General features: G+C 36.1%; 1 protein-coding gene across 2 annotated transcripts in view; it reads left to right on the top strand.

The window, feature by feature from the left end:
• DOCK2 (dedicator of cytokinesis 2) overlaps nt 1-27,164 on the top strand; it is a 535,580-nt gene that overhangs the window by 173,904 nt on the left and 334,512 nt on the right. The window lies entirely within an intron of this gene.

Here is a 27,164-nt window from a genome sequence, read left to right as displayed (position 1 = left end):
TTTACTCAGTAACATTTTGCTCACCAGTGAATGCTTGAATTATAACCTTTCAGGTTTCAGAATGGTTGGAGATTTTTAGAAAACTTGATCTAGCTCAAGTTGAATTTAACTAATTTTCTCCCTGTTACTTCCCTTTCAGTTTTCCAAGGAAAACTGAGAATCTATGAGTCTAGTTTAGTTTTTAAAGGAAGTGCAAATTCCCTTCAATTTAAGGTTTAATTTATTCAGTCTCTACTCTGTGTATGACATTGTGCTGGGAAGGGTACAAAGGAAGTAGTGGACTGTTTCTGCTTATGGGGACCTAGCAGTTAAGTTGGAAAGAGACATGGATTTTACCCATGAAATCACTAAATAACAAGGGAAGCATTTTGGAGACAGGAGAGAGGGAAGAAAGGAAGGGGAGATGTAATGAAAGGAGGAGGAAAGGAAGGGAGGAAGGGAAAGAGAGCAAGGAGGGAAGGGAGGAAAGAAAAAGAAAAGAGGAGGGAAGTTAGAGAAAGAGGAAGGAAGGAAAGGAAGAAGAAAGGAGGGAAAGGAGAAGGAAAGAAAGAAGAAAGGAAGGACAAAAAAAGGAATGAGAGAAAGAAAAAAGAGGAAGGGAGGAAGGAAGGAAGAATGGATGGATGGATGGATGGATGGATGGATGGATGGATGGGTGGATGGATGGATATGGATTTGTGCCATTTATGCCATTAACTAGCTGTATAATCCTGGGTAAGTCATTCATCCTCTGAACCTCATCAGCCTAGAAGAGGTAGAAATGGGCTGCATTAGATGATCTCTAAGTATCCTCTTAGCTCTGAATCTCTTATTGTATCTTATGAACAGAGATAAATTGCAACATGCATTTCTGGGGGAGGGGGGTGGTAGTTCCTTAAGATCTTTGGGTTATTATCATAACAGAATGCTAATTGCTCTAGGTTTTTAGAGAGGAGAAAAAAAATCTGTGTGGCCTAGAGTGTTTAGGGTAGGTTTCACGATAAGCCTTAAGCTAGAATTTTATATATTTAAGAATTAGTAAGTGAGAACTCTGAATAACATTCTTTGGTGCTGAATTGGGAAATCTGAGAATTGGAGGAAAATTTCTCAAATCATTTATTCCTTATGTCATTGTACTCAACTCCTTATCAGGCCCAAAGAAAATCTGGCATGCACTTCTACCCAATGCTGTCTGTTTCAGTATCTTGTGAGGCTTAGTGGGTCTTGCTCAGCAGTATCCTAGGACTTACTTTTTTTTTTTAGGTTTTTGTAAGGCAAATGGGGCTAAAGTGGCTTGCCCAAGGCCACACAGCTAGGTAATTATCATGTGTCTGAGACTGGATTTGAACCCAGGTACTCCTGACTCCAGGGCTGGTGCTTTATCCACTGCACCACCTAGCAGCCCCAGGACTTACTTTTAAAAGAGTAACTGTAGAAATCTGTTTCAGTAGAATATAAGATGCTCCTTGAGAACAGTAGCTGTTTTGTTTATATATTGATATTTTCATTGCCTAACGCAGTTCGTGGCACATAATGAACCATTAATAAATGTTTGATGAATTAATAAAGGATTCACTATGACTCACAATGATTTAGTCAAGCTTACCTGAAATTCATTTAGCATGTTTATGGGAAGAAAGCTTTTTCAGTCTCAGATTTAAGGAGTTGGAGCCAATCAATTGCTAATTACTAAGACTCTAGCCAAACTGACAATCAACAAGACTTCCTTAAATTCCCACTATGTGTTAGCCCCTCAAGTAGAGACTGATCTATAGAAATAAATAGAAAATAATTGTCTTCTCTACCTCTAAATTCAACAAATCTATTAATATTTATGTGTCTCCTGTAAGCCTTGCTCTAAACTTGATGTTGAAGAAAATACCAAAATCTTCCACATTCCTCCAAGACATGGTTCTCAGAGTCATAGATGACTCCAGTTCAAGAAAGAATCTGATGAGTTTTACCAAAGAGACACAGAGTGTTCTGGGATTTCAAAGAGGGAATGATTACATCTAGTTGGGGGAACTTCTTTTTTTTAAATATATGTGTGTGTGTGTGTGTGTGTGTGTGTGTGTGTTATTTGTTTTCCAATCACATACAATAGAAGTTCTGCCAATCGTTTTTTTTTTTTACAAGAGTTTTATAGTTTTTCTCCTTCCCTTCCTTTCCCTCCTCTTCCCCCAATGGAAGGCAATCTGATATAGTCTTTACATTTGCACCCATGATATACATAGATCAAAATTGAATGTGTTGTGAGAGAAGATTAGATCCAAAAGGAAGAAAGAAAATATTAAAGATAGCAAAATTACATAATATATGACAAGTTTTAAAAATTGAAGATAATAAGCTTTGGTCTTCATTTAACCTCCATAGTTCCTTCTCTGGACACAGATGGTATTCTCCATCACAGATCCCCTAAAATTGTCCCTAATTATTGCACAGATGTAGTGAGCAAGTCCATCAAGGTTGACCATCACCCCAGTTGACATTAGTGTGTAAAATGTTCTGGTTCTGATCATCTCATACAGCATCGATTCATACAAATGTTTCCAGGCTGTTCTGAAATCCCATCCTTCATGATTTCTTACAGAAATCATATACCACTTACATATACCACAATTTGTTCAGTCATTCCCCAATTGATGAGCATTCCCTCAATTTCTAATTCTTTGTCACTACAAACAGAGCTGCTATGAATATTTTTGTACCTGTGGGATTTTTACCCTTTTTTATGATCTCTTCAGGGTACAGATCCAGTAGCGATATTGGTGGATCAAAGGGTATGCACATTTTCATTACCCTTTGGATATAATTTCAAATTGCTCTCCAGAAAGGTTGGATCAGTTTGCAGCTCCACCAACAATGTATTAATGTCCTAGATTTCCCACATCCCTTCCAACATTGATCACTGAGTTTTCTGGTCATATTGGTCAATCTAAGAGTTGTGAGGTGGTACCTCAGAGATGCTTTAATTTGCCTTTCTCTAATGAATAATGGTTTAGAGCAATTTGTCATGTATGACTTTAGATAGTTTTGATTTCCTTGTCCAGGAATTGCCTTTGCATATCCTTTGACTCTTTGTCAATTAGGGGAATGACTTTTTTTTTTTACAAATTTGACTCAGTTCTCTCCTCTCTCTATATATTTTATAGATAAGTCCTTTGTCAGAAACACTAGTAAATTTTTTCCCAATTTACTACAATTCTTTTGATATTGGTTATAGTGGTTTTCTTTGTGCAAAATCTTTTTAATTTAATGTAATCAAAATTGTTCAGTTTGTTTTTTATATTGTTCTCAATCTCTTGTTTGGTCATAAACTGTACCCCTTTCCATAGATCTGACAAGTAAACTATTCCTTGTTCTCCTAATTTGCTTATAATATTGCCTTTTATGTCTAAATCCTGCACCTTTTTTTGACCTTATCTCGATATAGGGTGTGAGATGTTAGTCTAATCCTAGTTTCTCCATACTATCTTCCAATTTTCCCAGCAGTTTTAATCAAGAGAGAGTTCTTATCCCAGAGCTCTTTGTCAAAGAGTAGGTTACTATAACCATTTCCTGTGGTCTATTTTGCACCTAATCTATTCCACTGATCCACCACTCTGTTTCTTAGTCAATACCAGGACAGTTTTGATAACTAATGCTTTATAATATAATTTTAGATCTGGTATGGCTAGGCCACCTTCTTTTGCATATTTTTCATTAATTACCTTTATATTCTTTGCTTTTTGTTCCTCTACGTTAATTTAACTATTTTTTCCTAGTTCACTAAAGTAATTTTTTGCAAGTTTGATTGTTATGACACTAAATAAGTAGTTTAATTTAGGTAGAATTGCCATTTTTATCATATTTGGTCACCTACCCATTAACAGTTGATATTTGTCCAGATCTGATTTTATTTATATGAAAAGAGTTTTATACTTGTTTTCATAGAGTTTCTGAGTCTGCCTTGGCAGGTAGATTCCCAAGTATTTTATGTTGTCTCAAGTTATTTTAAATGGGATTTCTTTTTCTGTCTCTTGTTAGTAATATATAGAATGAGGATTTATGTAGGTTTATTTTATTTCATGTCCTGTGACTTTGCTAAAGTTCCTAATAGTTTCCAGTAGCTTTTTAGATGATTTTTAGGGTTCTCTGGGTATGCCATCATATCATCTGCAAAGAGTGAGAGTTTTGTTTCTTCATTCCCAATTGTAATTCCTTCATTTTCTTTTTCTTCTCTTCTTGATAAAGCTAATCTTTCTAATACAATATTAAGTAGTAGTGCTGAAAATGGGAATCCTTGTTTCACTCCTGATCTTATTGGGTTTGCTTCTAGCTTATCGCCATTGCATAAAATGCTTGCTGATGCCTTCAGATATATACTGCTTATCATTTTTCAGGAACAATCCATTTATTCTTATATTCTCTAGTGTTTTTAGTAGGAATGGGTGCTGTATTTTGTCAAAAGCTTTTTCAACATCTATTGAGATAATCATATGATTTCTGTTAGGTTTGTCATTGATATAGTCAATTAAGCTAACTGTTTTCCTAATATTTAACCAACCCTAAATTCCTAGAATAAATCCTGCTTGGTCATAGTGTTTTATTATAGTGATAACTTACTATAGTCACTTTGCTAATATTTTTGCATCCATATTTTTAGGGAAATTAGTCTATAATTTTCTTTCTGTATTTTAACTCTTCCTGGTTTTGATATCAGCACAATATTGGTGTCATAGATGGAATTAGGTAGGTTCCACCTTCACCTATTTTTTTTCAAATAGTTTATGTAGAATTGGAACAATTATTCCTTGAATATTTGATAGAATTCACTTGTGAATCCATCAGGCCCTGGAAATTTTTTCTTAGGAAATTCATTGATGGTTTGTTGCATTTCCGTTTTTCTGAGATAAGGTAATTTAGGAATTTAATTTCCCTTTTTTTAACCTGTGCAATTTATATTTTTGAAAATATTCATCCATTTCACTTAGATTATCAAATTTATTGGCATACAATTGGGCAATAGTTCTGAATTATTACTTTAATTTCCTCCTCATTGCTGGCGAATTCACCTTTTTCATTTTTGATACTAGCAATTTGGTTTTCTTTTTTCTTTTTTAATCAAATTAACCAATGATTTATCTATTTTTATTTTTTTTAGCAAACCAAGTCTTGATTTTATTTATTAGTTCAGTAGTTTTCTTGCTTTCAATTTTATTGATTTTACTTTTAATTTTCAAAATTTCAAATTTGTTATTTAATTGGGGATTTTTAGTTTGTTATTTCTCTATCTTTTTTTAGTTGCCTGCTCAGTTCATTAATTTCTTCTTTCTCTATTTTATTCATGTGTGTATTTAGAAGTTTATTTCCTAATAAATGCTTTGACTGTATCTCATAAGTTTTGGTATATTGTCTCATTATTGTCATTGTCTTGGATGAAATCATTAATTCTTTCTATGATTTGTTGTTTGATCTACATTATTTAAAATTAGGTTATTTAGGTTCCAATTAGTTTTAAGTATATCTCTCCATGGCCCTTTATTGCACATGATTTTTATTTCATCATGGTCTGAAAAGGATGCATATTCTTTTCTAACCCCATTCAGTTTTCTCCAGGGGTCTCTCATATCGAAGTTTTCTAACATTCTTTTGACCTCCATAATTTCCTTCTTGTTTATTTTATGTTAGATTTATCTAATTTTGAGAGATGGAGATTTAGGTCTCCCACTAGTAGAGTTTTGCTGTCTGTTTTCCTGTAACACATACAGCTTCTCCTCTAAGAACCTGGAAGATATATAATTTAGTGTATACATATTTAATATTAAAATTACTTCATTTTCTATACTACCTTTTAGGTGAATATAGTTTCCTTCCTTATCTCTTTTAATGAGTTCTATTTTTGCAGCTGCTTTATCTGAGATAAGGATTTCTACCCCCTCCCTTTTTCACTTCGGCTGAAGCATAATATATTCTGCTCCAGCTTTTTACCCTTACTCTGTGTTTCTTTTCCCAAATGTTCCATTTGATTTTTAATGTCCTTTCTAATTTCTTCTAAGAAGTCTTTCTGGGCTGGAGACTAATTTGTATTCTCCTCTGAAGCTCCATTCCTTTCTGAACTAGTATCCTTATCTCCAAAGTAATGTTCAATAGACCCCACTTTGCACTGACCTTTCTTCATTTTGGGCTCTTTCCCTAAGGTCTTTTGTGGGGGCCGGGGGTGGTGGTAGAGTGGATGGTTTGCAGACCTTCAGTGTTGAGATTCTTAGAGACCTTGCTCACTGAGTTTAGGAACTTCAAGGGGTTACTCAGTGGGCTGTCCAGTAAGGAATGCCAGAAGCTTTCTCTGGATTGTCTGTGTTGTTGGGGTCAGTGTCTTATTCCCTAGGCCTGGGGCAGAATCCCACAATCTGGGCTGGAGCTTTAGGCCAGAAAATCTAAAGGCTCTCTCTAGGAATCATTCTAATCTGGGCTGGGAAGATCTGTTTGGGGTAAGGGGTGAACATCTGGGTTGTTTATGTTTGTTCTGGAAAAAAGTCAGGCCCTCCCAAAGGAACAAGGGAAGGGGGCTCAGTTGGAAACATGAAGACTCCTTCACAGAAAATACACAGGGCTCACAGCCCAGGTCTTCCAGACCAGCCAAGCTGGCCAGATAGATGTCTGGACCCCAGCACTGGAGCTCTTTGGCCTGCTCCATGTACATGTAGAAATGCTTCCACCATTGTTCTCAGGTTAGTCCCTGACCTCACCCTGCTGCCCTTGCACTGAGTCTCTGCAGTCTGCCCTGGTCATGCCCATGTTTCCCCATGACAAACCTTGCTGGGAGATGTTCCCCTCAGTTCTTCTGTGGGTTCTATGGCTCAAAAATCTGTTAAGAGACTTGATTCATTTTAGTTCTGAGGGAAAGCCAGGAGAACTCAAAACAGTATATGGCTTCTCTTTACTGTCTTGGCCAGTACTATCCAAGGGAACTTTTTCAAGCCTTCATTATTTTTTTAAAATTCTTTTTTTTGTTGTTATTATTATTGACAGCAGGGAGACTTCCCCAATATTTGCACTATCTCCATCCTCATCAGAACCCTATTGTATAACAAAGAATGACAAGGGATCAAAATAAGCCTATTCATCCTTGCTGACAGTGTATTCCTCATTCTGTACTCATAGTATACCATCTCTCTATTGAGAGGAGGTAGGTAGATTTCATCTTCGTTTCTCTGGAGTCAAGGAATCATTCATTGCCCTGATCTGAATCTTGCCTTTTTTTTTTTTTTTGTTATTTTCCTTGACATTATTGCTGTCACTATAAACACTGACTCCTTGGAGCAGTTAGATAATCCCTAATTTAGATGATATAGCCAAAGGGAAGTCATTCTAGTTAGCAGGAAAAAAAACCCCATAGATTAAGGGGCAGAGATGGGAGAGCATGAGAATTGTCCACTTTGGCTAGATTGTGTAATGCTTGCAAGTAATATGAGAAGTATTATAGTTGAATAAACCTCTGCAATTTCAGTGTTCCATCCGAGGTGATACTATCTGTTTTATAAGACTAAAGGGTGACTGACAGTATAATAGAAAGACTGAAGACTTGGGTTCTAATCTTACATCACTAAGTAGCTGTGTGTACTTTGACAAGTCACCCAATTCCTCTATGCCTCATTTTTCTTAACTATAAATCAGATCAGATTGTTTTAAAACTTTATGATCTGTCTTTAAAACTTTATGATTGGGGCAGCTATGTTGTACAGTGGATAGAGCACTGACCTTGGAGTCAGGAGGACCTGAGTTCAAATTAAGCCTCAGACACTTAGTAATTACTTAGCTGTGTGAACTTGGGCAAGTCACTTAACCACATTGCCTTCAAAAAAACCCCAAACCCCTTTAGGATCATATATCTTACTGTGGCATAAAGGAAATCAGCAGATCCAAGAACTAGTCAGATTGCTCAAATTTTGATAATCTGAAATACTCTTGAATCCACTTATATCTGGAACAAGGGCATTTTAGACATCAATCAGTCAATCAATATTTATTAAATATGTATTGTGTATGCCAGACTCCATGCTAAGTATCAGAGACTGTTCTCCCCCCCCATTGATGTGCCAATGAGAGGGAGCCTTGGTGAGGCTAGATCTGCTTCATTAAGGGGGCTGCCTACCTCTTCCTCACCTCACCAAGCTTAATTTTCCTTGGAGAGTCCAGAGGAAGCAGTTGCAACTTGGCCTACTTGCATTTGGTAAACATTTTCAGGATTCACAGAAATTGCTCTTTGTTCAATTTGCCCTTGTTGATGTCTTAGATTTGCCATTAATACTACATGCATTAAAAAGTGTTTATGGGGAATCTTTGCTTAGTTTCTAGTTGTAGTGGCAGGTTTTGAAATCATTTACCTTATTTTGAATAGCAGACCACTTGCTATGATATAGAGGGTTTGATGCTAGAGATTTTGAGCAGAAGAAATCAAGTGAGCAAGAGAATATCTTTACGGTATCTCAAAGCCTTTCACAGGAACATAGGATCATAGGTCTTAAGTTGAAAAAGTCCTCACAGGTCATCTAGTTCAACTTCCTCATTTTACAAACATGGAAACTGAGGCCCGGAGAGGTTAGTTATTTATTCAAAGTCATGCAGGTCTCTGTCAGAGGTGATTATAAAATTAATCATTCATTCATCCTCACTTTTTCATTAAAAACATTTAACAAACACAAACACTTATAGCTATGATCCACAGCATTACCTAATTACATAAGAGGGATGTGCAAGCTCCAAGGAAGCAGGTCTTACAAACACAATAATAGCTAGTATTTATTTAGCACTTTTAGGTTTGTAAAATGCTTTCCATATATTATATCATTTGACTCTCAAACAACCCCGTGAGGTAAATGCTATTATTATACTCATTTTATAGATGAGGAAATGGAAGTTGAGAAAGTTTAAGTGACTTGCCCAAGGTCTCATGACTAATAAGTATCTAATACACAGGATTCAAACCTGTGTCCCCAAGTCTTTAATCTCACTCTTTCCCTCCTCCTCCCCTCTCAGGTCTTTCCTTACAACAATCCTTTATAGAAGAGTTTCATGTAAACATCATTATCCCCATTTGATAGATAAGAGCATAGTGGTTAGAGAACTCTCCTGGAAGTCAAGGTGACTCAGATTTAAAAGCTAGTTATGTGTTTCTGGACAAATCATGTAACTTTTCAAATTTTAGGTAACTCTCTAAGACTTGAAATTTTAAGGAATCCAATCCAATAAATCCAATAAAAATTTAATAAATGCCTATGATGTAACAGGCACTAAGAGCTAGTAACACAATTAATAAAAGAGATAGGCCCTTCAATCAAATAGGGGGACTGAAGTTAGCACACAAAAGGAGGCAGGAAAGGGGAGGAGGGGGACTGGAGTACCTAGTGCAGAAGCATCTTTTTCCATGGCACAGACGTAGAATAGAGTGAGTCACAAAGCTCAATTTCTTTCCTCTATAAGGGAAGACATTGGAAAGGCTTTGATATTTCATCCTGTAGTCCTCCAAACAGAAGGGAGAGGAGGCTGCTGGAGATCATATTAGGATGGCTTGAGTTAGTAGCATGATGATGAAATTAGAAGTTACTTTAAACTGGTAAGGGCATCTTGTTCCAGGAATTGAAACCAGGCAGCAAATTCAGAGTGGAGGGAAGATGGCAGTAGTAATTTCCTTACCTGTTTTTTTTCTATGCTAAGAAAATTTCACAGTTGTAGACCTTATCCCTAGGGCAGTTAGATAGTACAGTAGCTAGAATGCTGAGAAAAAGTCAGGAAGACATCTTCCAGAGTTCAAATCTGGTCTCAGATGCAAGCTATCTTTGTGACTCTGGACACTTAGTCTTGTTGGCCTTAGTTTCCACATTTAGAAAATGACAAACCACTCTTGTATCAGCATCAAGAGAACCCCCAAATGAGGTCATGAAGAGTCAAATGTGACTGAAATGAATGAAGAACAACAGCAAAAGTCCTTGTACTTTAGAGATGATGAAACAAATTCAAGGAGATAGTGACAAGCCCATGATCATCAGCTTGTAAGTGGCAAAGTTGGAGCTTCATCTGAAGTTTTCGGATTCCATTTCCAGTATGTATTCTTTCTCCTATGCCATATCACCTGCCTTTTATTGTGGATGCATTGGAAAGATCTGCACTTGGAGTGAAAAAGAACAACAAAATCCCCCAACTCCACAAGGTTTTCTGCTTGGTTTTTTTTTTTTTTTGGTTCTTCTGATAAACTAAACAGAGGCTGTAAGAAATATCCAGTAGGAAGAGAAACTGCCATTTCTTAGCTTCTTTCTCCACTTGTGAATGTGATTTTGATGCATATTTCTCTTGGTGCCTATTTTACAGGGCTATTGTCAACTACTTTAAATTGTCAGGCTTCCCCTGGGAGGTAGGGTTAAAGTTAAGGTTAGCTGGATCTTGCTTGTCCTTCTCTGTTATGCTTCATAGGCATAGTGGAAAGAATCCTGAAGTTGGGGTCAGAAAATGGAATTTCTAAATTCTAAATTCTGACTTTAAGATTTACTATCTGTGTAACTGTTGGCAAATCTTGGTACCATAGAAGGAGTACTAGATGTGGAATCAGAGGACCTGTGATCTTAAATAATTTTGCCTCTCTGAGCTTCAGAATCCTCATCTGTAAATCTCCAATGCTCTTAGGGCTCAGTTTTCCTCACCCACAAAATGGGGATAATACTATGTGAACCACATATCTCAAGGATTGTTGTGAGGAAAGGGATTCGCAAGACATAAAACCCTAGAAAAGTGGGAACTGTTATTGTTACTATTTGGAAGATCAGTATCCAGGAACATCTCTCTATCTTCCTTTGCTTCCTATTGGTTATGTGAAATATACTGTACTCAGAATTCATAGTTTTAAATAACTATGCTTTATTCCTTCCATTTTCCCCAAGAACCATAAAAATAGAAACTTGCAAATGGGTGAGATCCTAGCTGTGAGTTAAGTGATTTCCTCTGTAATTTTTTTGTAACTTATAAACTTAAAAAAAACTATAATTAACACACAAGGAGAGCCATAAACCTTTGAAAAAGCCACCTAGTCTCTTTTCTTTATCTAACAAATAACTTTTGAAATTTTACTTAGAAATCAGTTTTATAGAAGTAGATTGAATTTTTTCAATTGAAAAAAATCATATGAAATATTAATATATATATATATACTTTTGATATATGGAGCAGTAGGCTTCACCCAGTTCCTGAGAACTTACCAAAGATTGATGCCACTACATGAATTACCAGGGACTTAATTAGGCTTGTTTGATGGTGGTAAAGTATGACCTTGATTTTGGTCAATGTCAATTGAGCATGTCAAGTTCAAGGAGTCTGAGCTCTTCACCAGAGACTTGAATATGAAGCAAAATTGTAAGATCATTTGTTTTATGTATTTTCTTTTCATAAATGGGTGCCACATAAGCTCCATTATAGGATATGATGGACAGATTGCTCTTGGATTCGGCAATTAAGTTACCCAAGTGATGTAGCCAGAAAAAGCAGTAAGGTGTGGGTATGGGCATAATTGTATTAACTCATTCACATGACAACTTCTGTGAATCATTTTGCAAATTAACAAAGTTAATTCTTTAAAAAGGCTTGAAAATTCATTTTTATCATTTTATCATCCCATACATTTCCCCCCAGCACGCTTCCATCCCAACAGAGGCAAGTAAGATGAATATGTTAAATCAGTACTCTCTGGTACTCATCTGTCATAGATTGTCACCTGATCCAGACAAGTGGTCAAGCACCTATTTACAAGGCCAATTTAAAGGGTATGCCTTTCATATCTGCCTACACAGCACTGAGATGGACCAGAATATGTCCTGGGCAGTCAGCCACAATTGAGCCTAGATATCAGTCAATTTTATTGATTTTTTTCCTGACACTTTCAAAAAGCTCTTTTGCCCTAAAGTAGCTGAACTCTTGAAACCTTTGCCATTTTTTCCTTAGTACATTCATTGGACGAGGAGAAAATGCAATTAACAACCTCAGCTCAGCACATGAGTAGGGATCTCTTGAAAACTATTTATAAATGGGGTGGGGGGAAACAGCTTTCCTGGGCTTTAAGAGTTGAAAGAGAACCAATGAATCATTTAATCTAAACCTGTCCTTTTATGCAGTGAAAAACTGAGGTCCCTCATGGGAAAATGTTTTGCCTGGGGTTATACAACTTCATCAATGGCAGTACTGAGGTGCCATCCTAGTTCTCCTGCTTCTTAAGCTGTCTTTCTCCTATAGTACTCTGACTTTCAATTTGTTCTCTTTGAAAAGTGAAAGACCCATTGCAGAAATTTGTTGCTTCATTGGTAATAGTCCAGTATCAATTTCCTTTTCTTCCTCATGCCAGTTTTTCTCTCTACCACCAGTTATTTTAAAAAAATGTCCTAGAATAATAAAAGAGATCTAGACACTGGATAACATAAACCTTGATATTCACACCTCTAGCCATTATTGATGGAACTGGCAGCCAAGCGAGTGACAGGATTGTTCATCCTTGTAAACAACTAGTTTTATAGCAGAGGGTTTAGAGTCTGGAAGGCTCATATTGATCATTTAGTCAAAACCCTTCTTTTGACAGAGAAGGAATTCCAAGGGTCTAAATTAGAGTGTGCTAGGATGGGACTGTACAGAAAGATGAGAATTTTAAATCCTGCCTCAGACACTGATTAGCTCTGTTCACCTGGGCAAGATACTTAACCTCTCTGTGATTTGATTTTCTTATCTGTAAATTGGGGAGGGGGGTACCTCTCAAAGTTGTTGTGAGGATCAAGTAAGATATCTTACATAAAGCACCTTGAAAACCTTAGAGCACTACTTAAATGCTAGTTAGTGGTGTAAATCTAGGATCTGGGGACCTTGAATGTAACTGCACCCAACTCCTGCAATTGGTCAATGAGGCCAGAAGCCTGCAAAATACTCAGTGACTTGCCCAAAGGCTCACAGATTATAGGACTTGGTTTTGATTGTAAGTGCTGTGACATCAATTCCAGAATGTTTTCTATAGCATTGTATTTGCAGGAAATAAGCAGCAGAGTTGTGTTTTGAACCCAGATGTTCCTACTATAAATTTGGTTGATCTATATGGAAATGGAAAGCTTCTTAACTCCGCATTTTTTCTTCTGTTTCATGCTATCTCTTTCATTGTTCAGATCAAGCATGGATACTTCTCTGATTTTTCTGAGGGAGTTTGGTTGGTTTTGTGCTATAGATTTTTTTCTTTATGTTCTCTGCCTCCTTGCCTGTTCATTTAGAATTTTTCTTAGGAATGAGAAGAACAGGAAAAGAAAAATGGTAGAACCTTTTGTTAGGTCTAGTGAAATTGGGCCATTATGAATTTTAGAGAATATACATGGTTTTGGTTCAGTTATACTTTTCCAGTGTGTTGTGACAACAAATGGTTTTATTTCATTTGAACCTGATTTCCATTCTCTGGTGACTGACAAATGTGTATATTGCCACCACTTGGGGTAGGCCATATCTCCTTCTGCCTGGACTGTTGAAATAACTTGTTGGTTGGTCAACCTGCCATAAGTCAATTACTGGTGCAGCCCATCCTTCACTCAAATGATTTTCCTAAAGTACAGGTATGATCATGTCATTCCTCTACTCAGTGAGCTCCAGTGGCTGCACTATCTAGGATTGAATATAAAAGCCTCTATTTGGTCTCAAAAGTTCTCCATAACCTAGTTTCCTACCCCACCTTTCCAGTTTTCTTATACCTTGTCCCCTAAAAACCCTAAGTACTCCGTGATTCAGTGTCATTGTTCTGTTCCTCAAAGGAGACATCTCTCCTAGCTCTGAGCATTTTCTTTATTTTTAAAAATATTTAAATTTTATTTTTTCCATGCAAAGGCAGTTTTCATTTGCAAGTTTATGAGTTCCACATTTTTCTACCTCATTCTCTTTCCTCCCCATAGCAGCAAACAATCTGATAAAAGTTGTATTGTACAGTCATGTTTTACATATTTCCTTATTAGTCATATTGTGTAAAAGGAATTAGAACTAAGGGGAAAAACCATAAGACAGAAAAAAATATAAAAGAGATTTTAAAAAGGGAACATAATATGCTTTGCTCTGCATTCAGATGTCATAATTTTTTCTTTGTTTTCTTATTCTGGATGTAGATGTCATTTTCTACAACAGACTTGTCTGTTCTTTTATCACTGAATTATTGAGAGGAACTGTGTCCATCATAGTTGATCCATTTCATCAAGTCTTTCCCAATTCTTTTAATTTTACTGCCTTCCCTTAATTGATCATTTTCTATTTATTCTTTTTATAGCATATTTATAATTAGTTGTTTGCATGTTGTCTCCTCATTAGACTGTGGGTTCCTTTTTTGCCTTTTTAAAATTTTCTCAGTGCTAGCCCATTGCCTATCACATGGTAGGTGCTTAATAAATGATTATTGACTGACCAAATGGTATTATTTCTTTGTGTTTCCATTTTTCTGAACAAATTAACTTCTACAGGGTCAACTCCATTAGGTAGGAATTCCAATCTTATGAAAACAAATTGCTCTCTGCCTGGGATGGTATTGCCTACTACAAATACTACACAAATCATTTGAGTCTCCTGGAGGTGCTGGACTCTGTCATCAGTCATTATGTGTCTGGGTGTATATAACTTGTTGGAAAATATATTTTCATTTGGATGACCCTCCCTCCATCTGCTCAGAGAGGAAGGTGGAGTCAGTTTCTGGTGACTTATGGGCTGTTAAAGTCAACACATTTGAGAAATTGTATCCTGGAGTAGCAGAGGTTTCACCAAGTGATAGGTGGAACAGAATACAGATAGGTAGAATTCTGAGATGCTGAAGAATCATGTTACTTCTATTACCTCTAATAAAAAGACTGCATAGCTGAATTAAAGGCTAGGAAGGTTAATGATGATACATTCTTTTTTAGTATCAAAGATTAACATGATAAGTTGCATATTAAAGTTAATTCAGACACAGTGCTAATGGAGAAGACATACAAAATTAATTTCTACAGTACCTCATAAATTATGATCACTCATTCTTCGTTAGCTGGTAATCTTTGTCTTGCCAAGTACAGCATTTGTTTTGGAAGTAGGCGTGTTTTCCCTTTGGCATAGTGCCTTTCTTCCCTGAGGGTTTTCCAAAGCTGTGTTCCCTCTAATTCTTAGTCACACTGGGGATTCTGCAGGGTGTTTCCTAAGAGGATGTATAATATTCACCAATAGGAATCCTGGGTTAAATAGCCAATGGAAAAGTGCAAATCAGCCTAGCAAAGGTGAAGCCTAAAGGAGAAAAAAACAAAATAAAATGAATGAAAGAATTTCATTGTGAATGACAGGAGGAATTCTATATGCAATACATTTTTAATTAAATTAAACTAAATTTGCTACTCTGTGGAAGGCATAGAAGGGGATATAAATTGCCCTGCCCTCTACATACTTAAAGGTTGTGTTCCTTGAGAATTACCAGATTCCTACCTGAACATCAGTTCTTTCTTAATTTAATAGGACTTTCTCCTTATATCTTCTTCCATTTTTGAAGAATCCCATATTCTTCCATTTTCCAAAAATTATTTATTTTTTGAATTTTACAATTTTCCCCCTAAACTCATTTCCCTCCCCCACCCCACCCACAGAAGGCAGTCTGTTAGTCTTTATATATTTTTCAATTTTAATTGGTATTTGTATACATATCAAAATATCTTATTGCAGTTGTGTATACCATGTGTCTGTTACAAGGTCTTTTAATTAGTGTAAGTTTCTAATAAATGTTTATTGAATTGAATATTGATGGCTCACCTTTTACATTATCTATATTAACTTTCTCATTAGCTCAGAAGTGATAGCATGAAAAACAGCCCCTAACTGGTATATAGGAAAGAATTCTGGACTTGAAGTCAGGAAGACCTGAGTTCAAATCCCTTCTCAGATATTTATTGTGTGGTCCTGGGCAAGTCACTGAACTTTTATAAGTCTAAGTTCCACATCTAAAAAAATAGAACAATATCACCTATTACAGGATTATGCTAGCATATGATTCTAATCCTAGAGTTAAAAAGGACCTTAGAGATCATTTGATACAACCTGCCCATTTTCCAGATGCAAAGGCTGAGGTTCAGAGAATCAACCATGCAATAAGTACTTGCTAAACATCTACTCTGAGCTGGGCACTCACTATAGGAAAGGTGTAAGGTAGAAGATGATGTCTAAACTGAGTCTTAGGGAAAATAGTATTCTTGAACATGGTGGTGAGGAGAAAGTGTATTCCTTGAGGCCATACAAGTATTATGTAGCAAACTCAATATCCAAACTCAGGTCTCCTTGACTCCAAATCTTATGCATTTCTTCCTGTTTTCCTTCATCCCATTGTTGGCATATTGCTTAATATGGATAGCTCTTGTATTTATCACCCTTTAAATTTTATGAGGTAATCTTCTCACAACAGCCTTAATTATTGTTATCCCCTCTTTGTCAAATGAGGAAACTGAGGATCAGAGAGGTTAGCTGACCTATCTAGGATCACATAACTAAATAAGTGCCAGAGTCAGATTGATAACCAAGGTCTTCTGATTCTAAGACTCTTCCAGTTGGGGTTCTTCCCTCAAAGGAGGATATTTAGGAATATAATCTTTATTTTCTTTTCCTTAGGAATAATGCTCTGCTCTTTTTAAAGTCTTGGAGCATATAGATCCCTAGGATTTTGAGTAGTGTTCATCTGGAGAAAGGTCACCTAATCTTTATTAAATCACCTGTGAATAGAACTTGGCCCTTCAGGCTGCCTACCTATCTTCTTTGAGCTTTGCCCCAAAATTTCCTTTGATCACTGGAATGATTTAAGATTGTTAGTTGGTAAATACATGAAGTCCAACAAGTGCACTTTCCCTGGGAAGGTGCTGTCCTAGGTACTGAGGATACACCATGAAAAAAAAGTTCTTGTCCTCAAGGAGGTTACGATTAATTTGGGGGTGGGGATAAATTATGTACATATAAAATTAATTATAAATGCAAAGTAATTTTGGTAATAAGAGAGCATTAGTATGGGGCAAGAATCAAGAGGAAGTGACCTGACCTATGAGGGAAGTTAAGAGATGGCAGTGAAATAAGAATTATTCTAGGCATGAAGGACTATACAAAGGTATAGAGATAGAAATGTAATGCCATATGTGAGAAAAAGCAAAAGGGTGAAACATTGGAACTTGATTGGAACATAGAATATAGAAGGAAGAGTAGTGTGAATAATCTGGAATACTAATCTGGAACTGGATTGAAATGATTTGAAAACCAAACAGCACAGTTTGAATCTTATTCAAAAGGCAAGTGGGAATTATTGAACTTCTTAAGCAGGGGAGTGACATGGTTAAATTTTTTTAGACATATTAATTTAGAAACTGTGGAGTATGTATTGGAGACAGTAGTTAAATGAGCTGAATGAGATCAGTTAATAGATTTTGACAGTTGTCTAGAGGAGAGGAGAACAGCTATCAGATAGAATCTACTCTTCTTAGCTCATTATCATGGGAATATAACTAATCTTGATTTTTGTTTTTCATAACTTTTCTTACTCCCTTCCTCAGCAGTTAACATTATCATCTCCATCTTTAAAGCTTTAGTGACTGACTCAGAAAGAGTTACTCACACTTGAAATGTATATCACCTTGGTTGTATTTTTGTTCTCCTCAACACTAAATGTAAGGCTTCTTAATATATTGAAAACAAAATTTTGCCTGAGATGCTGTGGAATGATGATTACAAACAACCCAGAAAATGTCCTTACTCATTAATAGCTTGCAGTTTTGTGGTATATATACACACTAATGCATTCTAATAAACGAATCATAAATATATTCAAAGTAGTGAACTCGTACCAAATAGGAGGCACAATATTAATAGCTAATAAAAGTGGAGGAAAAAGTAGAGGATATAAGTGAGTGATATGACTTTTCCTTCTTTATATATTTGTGCATGTTTATATTTTTTTTGTTGAAAGGGGAACTACCCTTGAATGGAGACCATCTTTCCTTGCCTCATTAATTAATTAATTCAAACAATATTTATTAGATACCCACTGTACGAAATGCACTATGCTAGACTCTGAAGGAATAGCAAAGATAAATAAGTGGTTCACAATCTAATATAAAAAGGTCATCTATGTGGAAAACTCAGAATCATGGAAGCACATGAAGGGGAGCTAGAAAGTAGAGGCAGGGGGAAGGAGGGTAGCAGCATCAGAAGTATTAGAAAGAAGATCTGGACCCTTGTTTTCTGACTTCATATCCAGGACCCTTCCCACTGCACTGCACTGCTTCTTTTCCATGTATAGGCATACCATGGAAATATTGGTTCAGTTCTAGACTATCACAATAAAGAGAATATCTCAATAAATTTACATGAATTTTTGAGTTTCCGAGTGTATATAAAAGTTATGTTTATACTATACTGTAGCCTATTAAGTGTGTGATAATATTGTGTCTAAAAATAATGCACATATATTAAAAATATTGTTATTGTATCTTCAATTTAGTCATCACTCTGTTACCCCTTTTGGGGTTTTCTTGACAAAGACACTGCAATGATTTCTTCTCCAAAACAATTTACAAATGAAGAAACTGAGGCAAACAGGTTTAAGTGTTTTGCCCAGAGTCATATGATTAGTTGGTATCCATATCTAGATTTGCACTCAGGTCCTTCTAACTCTAGGGGAGTCACTCTCTCCACTCTAATACCTAACTGATGTTTAAAAAAAATCTAATTATCATCTCAGCTTTCAGTGAGTCATAATCTTTTTGTTGGTGGAGGATCTTGGCTCATTGTGAATGACTGCTGACTGATCAGGTTGGTGGCTATTAGAGGTTGGTATGGCAGTTTCTTAAAATAAAACATCAATGGGTTTTGCTGCATTGATTGACTCTTCCTTTCATGAAAGATTTACATTATTGTAGATACTGTCTATATTTTTTTCTTAACTCTTTATACTTCATTTTACATCAGATCTTATGGATCTTTCCATGACTATATTTATCACAAATGATTTCTTATAGCATGACTTTACACACATATGCCACAATTTATTTAGATATTTCCCAAATGATGGGTATCTACTCTGTTTCTTATTTTTTGCTATCACAAAAAATGCTGCCATAAATAATTTAGTATTTTGAGATAGGAAATTTTTTTCTTAATGATAGCTTTCTTGGGTGATGAGCCCAGGAATAATCCCTAACTCAAAAAGAATGCCCATAGTAGTCACTTTATTTGCATAATTCCAAATCTCTTTCCAAACTGTATCATTTCATAGCTCCCCAAACAATGCCTTAATGTACCTATCATCCCATAACTCCTCCAGTATTGACTATTGCCATTTTTATCATCTTTGTCAATTCAAAGGGAATTAAGATTTTTTTTTTGATTTGTATTTCTTTTTATTAGTGATTTGGAGTAGAGAACAAGTATTTATATAGCAGCTACAATATGTCAGGACTATGCTAAACCCTATACATATATCATTTCATTTGCCAGGTGAGGTTATCTCCCCTTAGTACATATGAGATAAATAGAAAGTAAGTGACTTGCCCAAGATCACATAGCTAGTAAATACCTAGAAACTGGCTTCAAACTCTGGTCTTCTTGACTCCAGTTGTGGCACTCTGACCATTGTACTACTGAGATTTCTCTCAAAGGATTCCTTAGAGATTGTCTAATCCAGGGTTCTCTACCTGAGGTCATGGAGCCTCAACAAGTCCATAGATTTCAGATGGTCTATGAAGTAGAATAGAAAAAAATATATCTTTACTTTTATTAATCTCTAACTGAAATTTAACACTTCCTTTCATTAAGAATATAAGTATCTAAACATTATTCTGAGAAAGCATCCCTGGACTTTACTAGCTTTTTGTCAGAAAGGGTTAAGAACTCCTGTTCTAGTTTAACTCCCTCATCTTAGAGATCTTGAAATTGAACTCGGTATAGGTGGAAACAGGTCAAGGAGTCAGTCAGTCACTAAATCAGCAAGTATTTATTGAGCACATTCTGTTTGCCAGACCCTGTGCTGAGCTAGTTTGCAGCAGAAATTGTACTAGAACACACCTAGTTCTTTCTCCTTTACAAAAAAAATTTTAAACCCTCTTAGAATTTGGTACAAGGAACTTTCCTTATGTTGCTGCCTGGCCAAGAAAACTGTATTATCTCTCCCTTCTCTCATTCTTTTTCCTATTACTTTTCTCAGTATTCCTTTTATCCCTTACTCTCCTCTATTTTCTGATTATGACAGGATATGGAAGCAAGTCATTTTTGTCCACATTTGGAACCTGGATCAAACATCAAAATTAATTTGTTTTCTCTACTTCCCTGTTTCTGATTTTTTGCTATCTCAAAAAGGTGCTGCCATAAATATTTTGCTTGCATCCTTCTAACATTGGGAGTCACCTTGGCCCCAATTCCATGTGACACCCTGAGGAATGGAGGCATTAGAAACTAATACCCCTCTGGGCCATCCTTGCTCTCAGCATATATCATTCACAGACTTTAAAAATGACATTAGACCAGAAGGGGAAGTTCTCCCCATTTTCAATATATTTAGGGAAAAAAGAGACTCAACTCTGTGCTGAATTTTTTTGCTTCTTTGAAGTTTTCCTCTGATTTCAGCAGCTTGTTTGAATTACATAGCTGATTCTCCTAGTTGTCTCTGGTATGGAACAAGATATTTTTTCTTGTTGCTTTAATGTTTGAGAATGTTAATGACAGCATTGGACTCCTCCTTCCTTTGGAGCTGCTATGTGGTAGGATTCAGATGATGATGTGGTTATAAAACTATCCTATTTTTCTAATGGAAACCACTTTGTCTATTTGACTCAAAGAAAAGCTTCCCACTCCTTTTTTTTTTTTAAATAATGAGTCCTTCTCATAGTCTTGGAGTATAAAAAACAGACTATTCTTACTATGTGCTTTTTGACCCCAGCATTTAAACTCTAAACTGAGTCATTATTGCCCACTGTGGAAGTCAACTCAGTATGGGCCTGTCTCACAGTGATACAGTTTGACATTGAATTCCTAGGATGATACCTACCTGTAGTACCATAGACATAAAAGCTTGTGATAAATGTCATTAAACAATATTAAATGAACATCTCCTCCCATTAAATGAATGTATCCTCCTACACACACACACACACACACACACACACACACACACACACACACACATACACACTCACACACTGACACACATACAGTCCCTAAATTGCCAAAAGTACTATAAAATGGAAATTAGAGAATGCTTTCTTGACCCAACATTGAGTTTATACAACCACCATTCTCAGGACTTTCCAAAATCTTCATCAGCAGATTGCCTCTGAACTGAGTCTTATTATCTTCATTGGTGAATCTCTAACCCAGGTCTCCATGAGGGGACCCTAGCCTTGCTCATTTCATTCCCTTTTCTACTCAATCTCTACTCTTTACCAGCTGAATACTTAACCTCTCCTCACTTTTTGTTTATGTATCATCTTCCATTAGCATGCAAACTCCTTTTGGGTTGTTGTTCAGTCTTGTTCCACTTTTTGTGTCCCCATTTGAGGTTTTCTTGGCAAAGATAAAAGAGTGATTTGCCATTCCCTTCTCCAGCTCATTTTACAGATAAGGAAACTAAGGCCAACATTTAAGTGACTTCGCCAGGATCACAACAGCTAGTGTCTGAGGACATTTTTGAACTCAAGAAAATGAAGCTTCCAGATTCCAAGCCCAGTGATCTATCCACTGTGATACCTTGATATTTTTTTCCTTATGGGTAGAAATATCTTATTTGCTTCTATTTGTATCCCCAGTGATTATCTGAATGTCTAGCACAAAGTAAAGTACTTAATAAATGTACCATCTCTTATTCTTTCTCTTTGCACACACAAATGATGAAGTAAAGATTTTAGGTTGTATACAAATAAGTGACTTGAAAGTCCTACTAGAGACTCAGTTCTCTAGATAGTTCAAGTAAAAGTATTCTGAGTTTGAGTTAATCAATTAAGAAGCATTAATATTAAGTGGTTACTCTATGCCCAAGGATGTCTTAGGGGCTGGAAATACAAAGATAAACTAAAATAATCTCTGCTCTCAAAGACCTTCTATCCTTATAGGACAAAATGCATCTCAGTTAAATTAAATCAGTAATCAAATTGGAGGAGAGGTGTAGATGATAGGATTTAAAACAAATATAATTAAATATAATTAAATTAATAATATAAATGTTCATGGAGTATCCAGTTAGAGTAATTCAGAAGGGAGAGGACCCTTACTGTGGAGGAAATCCAAGGAGGCTTCATGGAAAAGGGATTACCTGATATAGGCCATGGGATACATAAAGCATATTTCTTATTCCTTGAAATAGCATCTAAATCCATCTTACAAACTGGTGGGACTTATATCACTGGCTAACTCAGTTCTATGATCTGAGTTTGTAACTGCTCTCTCCTCGAAATGGGTAACTCTTAATTTGGAAAGGAAGCCCATATAATTGGAAGAAGGGAAGGTCCTTGAGGTTTTCCCAAAGGATAGAGAAATCTCAATAATGGATCTTCTTATATGGGAAGGAGAGACAGTGAAATCTAGATAGATGAGACATGAGGGCATAAGGATTTTTTTTTTGGATATCTCTGAGTCCTTATAAATCGACAAGAGTAAAAGATGTCTGTGAATCAAGGTCAAACAGGGACAAAGGTTGTTTGGAACAACTCATCTCAGCAATAAAGAAGCCTTGACATATTTCTCCCCTTGCATGGATTTGATGGATATCTTCCTTTTAATACTGGTAGCCAAGTTTATTCACATAAAGGCATCTCAGTACAGTACTGAGCTTTTTCCACTTGCTTTTCTTTCCATTAGTGTATATAGGAGGTAGGTGAAACAAAGCCCCTTACCAGAGTGAGACTTATCCCATGCTGTATTAGGAACATAATTTGTCTAAAAATTAATATAGCTGTGTATGTATATACATAGATTTCATAAATCACATATAGGACCATGACTCAATTGACTAAATCTGCATCTGGCTTTTCATTTTATTAAAAGCTCTTTTTGCAGAGAGAAATTTAAATGTTAATGAGTAAGCTTTCTATAAGGAGATTGGTCAGTATTTACAGTAGGAATGATCTTTGGAAGTCTGCAGTGTGAGGAGAAAGGTAGATATCTATCACAGCACATGTTTTTATGACCCTAAGCTATTTGGAAAGAGTCAAAAGAAAGCAGATATGCAACTTTTGGTTAGCAGTGATGAAGATCTTTTATTACATATATATTTAAAGCAAAAAATTCTGAGGTCCCAAATGTACATATTTTATTTAATCTCTATCTTTCTTAAAGGATACAATATGGCATAATTAATCAGTGCTGCCTCTGGAATTAGGAAGATAGTTATTGTTATAGAATCATGTCTAAGTCACTTAACCTACCTGAGCCTCAGTTTCCACAACTGTAAAATGGAGTGAATAACAGCTATTTCAGGGTGTTGTTGTGAGATTTAAATAGGGCAATTTATGTAAAATGTTTTATGCACATTTAAGCAGTGCACATAATTGTCAGTTGTTAATATTATGTGATATATATATATATATAAAATATTGCTATGCATTCACTCATTTGCGTACTGTATTTAGAAATTGTGTTTAGAAAAGTTTAACTACTGGCAGAGATCAGTTTTTGCTTTACATACATGTATACACATTCTAACCCTAAAGGACTTATGATTTTGTTAGTATGAAGAAATTCCACTGTAAGAACTTCTTCCATATATGCAGTTTGCAACCTATCTCTAACTTCACTTGCTAATCAAATAACAAATATTTATTAAATGTCTTTTATTTACCCATCATTGTGTTAGTTACAAGGAACATAAAAAGAAATGAAATAACCCTTCAAGGAGCTAATATTTTGGTGGAGGACTTTTTATTCTATTTGACCTAATACATAAATCTTTAGGTTTAGTTGCCTGAGTCTCAGAGACTCATGTTGATGGTGACACAGGTAGTAAGTGTTAAAGCAGAGACTTTAACCCAGGTCATATGATCTCATTACCTCATGTTTTTAAAGAAATTCCAATAATGGTACAGTCATGAACTAATCCTCTAATTAGGTACTCACTTATGGAAGCTTGGCAGACAAGGCACCAGCTTATATACCCTTCTGGGAGCTCTAGAATTTTCTTTATGAGTTTAGTACAAATCCTGATTTAGGTTAAATATAAAAGATCTGTGGTAAAAGACCTACTTTGATTTTGTCTCTAAGTGTGTGTTTGAAATAAGTTTCTGTAAGTATATTTCTTCTTTGGGATTTACTACCTAATTATACTTTCTCACTTACAAGATACCTGAAGAGAATTTTTATGGTGGTGGATTCTGAAATCTCCAAACACACTGTGTTTATTTAACTGGGGAGACATATTTTGCTACTTGGATTTAATAAAATAGAAGTGTACTTTGGGACAGGCTGGGCTGGAGGGGGTGGGAGTGAGAAACAATTCTATATATTGTAATTAGGATTTTTTTCATGGAGGTAAGGAAGATAAGCCTGTAGGGCTTCTGAAGAATGGGAAGAAAGATGAAGTACAGCTGGGGAATCTAGTAAAGTTGTAAAATGTTTGCAGTCTGAACTGTGATATGAGGTTGGGAGGGGGTAGTTATTGATTCTTCTTGTGGGCAGATTTCATTTTCCTCATGACACACCAGCTATCTAAGGGAAGTTTGGAGAATAATTTATATTCATCAGGCTGATGTTATGGCTGTCATCTACCAGAGGGTTCCTACTCTTCCCCTCTAAGTAACTTTGAAGATTTGCAAGATATTTTAAAGAGCCAAGTCTGAGAAAATGATAGAAAGCATGGCTAAACTTATGTATCTTTCAAAAAAAATCCTGAGTTGTATTATTTGGTCAGGGTCCCTTCAGACTCCAGGTTTTGATACAAATTTCCCTATATGCCCCTTACTGTGGATGCATTGGGTATTTAGGATCTTGACATAGGATTTTGAACTATCAAGGACTGCAGCTCAGCTTCTCCATCCTTGGGGAGCAGAGCCAGGCTCTCTTAGAAGTCAGTGGGAGCTTAGCCAGCCTGGAGCACGTTGTGCCTCAGAGACTGCAGTTCCAATGCAGAGAATGATGATGTAGAATTGAAAGGCAAAGTAGAGAGCCTGTTGACAAAGTTGGATGACAGCTTCAATTGAAAGTGAAATTCCAGATAAAGGAAGGCAGCAGTTCACACATATCTCTTCATTATGCATACATTTTGCAGTGTGAATAACTTTATTTGACTTTGTGTGGTTAGTTACATTTCTATTGCAACCAGTCCACCTTTAACAGATAAAAAATGACTTAAGCTACAAAATCTGGGAAAAAGTTTCCAGGTGGCTATGTTTGGGCATATGGAGTTGAGATAGGCTAGAAATATCATTTACGGAGAGCTTTCAAAATGAAATATCTCATTTGTTATAGATGATCTGGAATCCTCATTACTACAGCTAGGGCAGAGTGACCTAGGTTTTGCCTTAGGGTATTAAGTTTAGAAGACACCTTCAGTCATTGAATTTCTTCAGCAATAGAAAAGCTACAGAGCTTAGCACCAAGAATAGTTACTTAAAGAAAAAAAATTACTACATGGCCACTTGAGGTAAGCTCTTCTTCAACCCTTCCTACTTCTCTTCCATCCCTATTAAATTTCTCTACAGAGAGGATTCTATTTTCCCTTTCCAGTATGGTATGTCACCTCCTACTCCCAAATGAGAGTGTGCTTTGAAGTATTTACCTTAGATTTCCCTGAGCATAAAATTTCCTGTTTCTAGTTCTGAAAATACAATGCTGCCTTAAGGACTGTGGGTGGACTGACATCTTGATTTCACTTGCAGATCCATTTGTTTGTTTATTCATTTAATAAACATTCATTAAGCACATTCCATGTATAAATGCACTGTACTAGGTAAGTATTTGGGGAGCCACAAAGGTGGGCAAGGAGAGGTTGACATCTTTAAGGAACTTCCAGTCTGGGGAAAAACAAGATATATATATATATATATATATATATATATATATATATATATATATATATATATATATATATCTTTTTGTCTCTTAAACCTGTCCTTCTATAGGCTGTAACTTTAGTCTCATTTCTTTTAGCATTAAGTCAATTCAAGTTAACAACCATTTGTTGCTATTGTCACTTCAGTTGTGACCCCATTCAGGGCTTTCTTGACAAAGATACTGGTTTGATATTTCCTTCTCTAGCTCATTTGTCAGATGAGTAAATGAGACAATGTTAAGTGACTTGTTCAGGGCCATACAACTAGTAAATATTTGAGGTCAGATTTGAAGAATCTGGATGAGATTCAAGATAATCCACCTGATTCCAAGCCCAGTGATCTTTCCACTGCACCATGTGTTGAAGTTGTTAAGTATTTACTATGTGCCAGACTCTGGCACAGAGAAAGGATTTGTAATACAAAAAAGAGCAAAAGAATTACAATCCTTACCCTGGAAGGGGAGTTTGCATTGTGTTGGGGGAAGATAGTATATAAAAGTGAGCCTGACGTCTTGGGAGTCAAGAGCAGAGGCTAGAGAAGAGTGTAAGATGGCAGACGTGGTCACCTCTTCAAAACAGAGGTTCTGGGAGGATCTTACCAAAGAGAAGAGGGCTCTGTGTGTGTTGGAAGGATTTTCCAGGGTGAGAAAGGTACTGAGAAGTTGCTAGGAGAAAGCTTCTGGTCATACCCAAAAAGTCAGGAGTGTAAATATACCAATCATAGGGAAGCTAAAAAGGGATGAATATTTGAGTGATTAGAATTCCTTTGGTGCCATGGGAATATCCTTATGGACCAATCAGTCATTATAGCTGTTACTGTCTATTTGTCCACTCTTCCCTCTGGGGAAGGGGGTATGGTCTAATCAGACTGAATGAACCACTCATTTGGGACTTAAAGTATATTGGCTTTATTTATTGAATTCAATGAAGTTGTCACCCTTATTCACAGGGCTGCATTATTTACATTGGACTAGAGTAAATTACCATATTTTACATGATTGTAAGTTCAAATAATGTGAATTTAACCCACTTCACAAGATTCATTATTCCCACTAATTACATTTTGTCATGTGTTTCTAATCAGATTTTAAGCCTGTTGAAGGCAGTGAACTGGCTTTGTGTTTCTTTGAATCCATTC

The sequence above is a fragment of the Macrotis lagotis genome, chromosome 1 (assembly GCF_037893015.1).
Source record: "Macrotis lagotis isolate mMagLag1 chromosome 1, bilby.v1.9.chrom.fasta, whole genome shotgun sequence".
NCBI classification, from domain to species: Eukaryota; Metazoa; Chordata; class Mammalia; order Peramelemorphia; family Peramelidae; genus Macrotis; species Macrotis lagotis.
Note: the sequence above shows the minus strand (reverse complement) of the source record. Positions and strands in the feature narration are given on the sequence as shown.